Consider the following 3203-nt stretch of genomic DNA (forward strand, 5'->3'; position numbering starts at 1 on the left):
TATAAGTCGCCTGGCTTTTGAATTTGGATCAGTCGATTTTGGATCGAAGAAACAAACAGCCGGAGGGGAGGAAGAAGCTCGCCGGAGAAGCTCCACCATTATCTATCTTAGAGTGGCAGGGTCCACCATGTCTATCTTAGAGGTGTTAGGGGAGTGGGAGAAAATTCTTCATGCCAGGGTTAGAGGGATGGCCGATGGAGGGCGGCAGCACCACGGTGGGAGGAGGTTTTGGGGAGGGCGTGGCGGCGACGCTGCGCGGGAGTCCGGCGGTTCGGTCGGTGGTACGTTCGGAGAAGGAGGAAGAAGAAGGGCCACGCGCCATTGGACATACATCCGACATCCCAGAACGAATCGACTTACCTGTAGCCACGCCCATATAAATTCCTCTAATTCTGTTCTGTTCGGTTCGGTTCGAAACTAGGCCACTACGTATGTCTGTTTTGAAGTTTTGAACAACATATTATTTCCGTTCCAAAATGTGCTTAGATTAAAGTTTGTCCTCTTAGCGCTGAAGTTGGAATGTAGAGTATACGGGACATATTCTTATATGGTCCTAAAGTTTGCCCAAAGTACAAATGTAACCGAGAACAAAGTCATATGATCCTAAAATTTTCCGGAAAGTAGAAATGTTCCGAGAATAAAATAAATTAGAATATTAAGATTCTAAAAATGTATTCTTACGGTTGCAAGAATTTACGGTAGTAGTAAGTATTGTGTTGCTGAAACTATAAGGTAAAATCAAATTATTAAGATTCTGAAATTAGAATATTATTGATAGACTCTGCTTCCTTTTACTGTGATGCTGAATAAATCATATGTTATGGTTCAAGGTATGAGGGGAATTCGCTGCCTGTCTTCCCAGAGGAGGAGCCAAAGCAACACCAAGTCACAGTTTCACGTGCCGCTTCAAAGGGGAGATATGCAAGGTAAAACTCGTAACATCTTCACTTTTTTTCTGGGTTGCTCTCTGTTCAACTCCACTATGCATGGTCATTCCTCATTCTGAAATGTAAATAGTCAGGTTCCCATTGTTAACTTGTTCATTTTTGTTTATATTCCAAACTGATTTTTCCTTGAAAATCACGGGTAGCATAATTCCTCCTATTGCAGTTGATTAGCCGAATTTCATTTTTTTAAAGAATTGCACACTGCAGGGTGTATCAGTGATGGGCTAAGGATTGTACTGAAAAGTGCAAGAAATGCTATCGGTTCCAAAAATATTTTCTAGGTCTAAAATTTACTAAAATTGGAATAATAATAGGTAGATTATGTCGATAACTTAGCTTCATTTTACTTTAATTCAATTTAAGTCATATGTTCTGGTTCAGATTTAAAGAGAATTTGAATGCCAAGCCACAGGAGACAAAGCAACATCACCATCAAGTTGCCGTCTCATGCGCCACTTCAAAAGGGAGGTATGCAAATTGAGCACTCCTAACTTTTCTTTTTCTTGGATTGCTATCTGTTTAACACAACTGTGCATCTTCATTTGGCATTCTCAAATCCTCTGGTTCCCAATATTAAGTCGTCCATTTTTTGTTTATGTTACAAACTGTTTTCACTGGAAAATGGTTAACACAACTCCTCCCGTTAACATTCTACACTGTAAGTTTTTAAAGAGGAATTCCAGTTGTAATGCGAAAGAGGAAGCCTCCGAAGGTGAGGAACGCGCTCCGTGAAAGAAGAGTCGTGACGAAACAAAAGGACGCACGCTACCATGCGGAGGTGGCCTTGCGTAAATACAACAGAGCCAACAACACCAAGGTCTTCCTCTCTCTTTCTTTCTTATCTCCGAGTATGTGAGGTTGTGACAATTGGGATGGCTTTTCAGCCTGATTATACATTTTAAACGTGTCTTTACATTTTTGATTTTTTTCAGTTTGAGCTGGTGAAGGTAAAAGTGATATCTATATTTTATGAGTTTGGAGGGGCCGGCGCCCATTATAACTTCACAGCTAAGCAGCCTGAGGAGCAACATTCTGCTGATGCCGACAGTACCAAGCTATTCTTCTCTGAAGTCCACCTCGATTTTTGGAGTGAGAATGATGTGATTATGTGCTGTATAGTTGGGGAAAATGACGCAGGTACCTTGTTGGTTTTCTTGACAGTTTTTCCTATTGTTTCTTTCCTGATTCTGGCCATGTTTGCTTATTGTTGGTGAGGTTTGCATCAGGTGCAATCAGTTGTGTTGTTCACACATATGCCTTGATCGCAATCTCATATTGGTATTTGTCTAACTCTTTATTTGTTCTGTCGATGTTGCAGGGCATTGCTATGGCTGCGAAAACTACCAGCCTGTTATTCACCCAAGCAGCCAAGCATACGGCGGCGGTAGTAGTACTTGTATTGACTATCCTTGCTCAGACGGCGATAGTGACAGCGACTAGTAATGTAGCACTTGAAGCCTGGTTTCCGGCGCTGGCTTGTGTGGCCAGTCTTCTCGGGTGCGTATTGACTTGTTTGCCTTGTGCGAGAATATCCATCGCATGGAGTAAATGGATGAACTTGAGAAATGTGTCGTTGGATGGAGACCCGGGTCTCAACTGAATGTTGGCTTGTGTGACCAACCCAATAATGACATTTTCTATTGTGGTTTGCGTCTTGGCCTGAGAAAATATGCACTACGGTGAGTAAATGAAGTTATGTAGACATGAGATGAAAACCTCAACTTGGATGGAGTAGTGTCATATTTGCTCTTGCCACTTGCTTATAATGTACTAGGCCGTAGGGATGTTTGTAGACCAGATGGTATATAGTGTCATATTTTGTCGAGTTATGACATTTGATATATTTTTTAAGATGGTGAGAAGGAGTTTTTTTTTTAGAAAAGGAGGATGACCCCCGGCCTCTGCATCTGGGCGATGCATGTGGCCACTTTATTAATTATTCTCACAAGACCTTACAAAGTCATACAACAGTAAGACTAAAGCCGCCGTCTAAGCAACAAACTGTCGCTACACCTATCCAGTTGATGAAGGGGCGCAGATAGCCTGAGCCTAATACCAAACAGACACCGCAGCCAAGCCTAACATCTAAGACCTGAGACCCTAACCTAGCCACTTGCCGGGTCTGGAGCACACACTGGTCCGGCGTGCTCTCAGAGGCCGCCGCCGCCAACTGCCACCGCTCCATCTTCAGAACTGTACTGATGCATCAACCTTGCTCGGTCTAGTTATCATCGGGTGAGAAGGAGTTCGAAGCGT

General features: G+C 42.8%; 1 pseudogene; it reads left to right on the plus strand.

Annotated features, from left to right (window-relative positions):
• Window positions 1-194: 194 nt before the first annotated feature.
• On the plus strand, window positions 195-2410 carry LOC119310701 (annotated as a pseudogene).
• Window positions 2411-3203: the final 793 nt, after the last annotated feature.

Source organism: Triticum dicoccoides, chromosome 5B, assembly GCF_002162155.2.
Source record: "Triticum dicoccoides isolate Atlit2015 ecotype Zavitan chromosome 5B, WEW_v2.0, whole genome shotgun sequence".
Lineage (NCBI taxonomy): Eukaryota > Viridiplantae > Streptophyta > Magnoliopsida > Poales > Poaceae > Triticum > Triticum dicoccoides.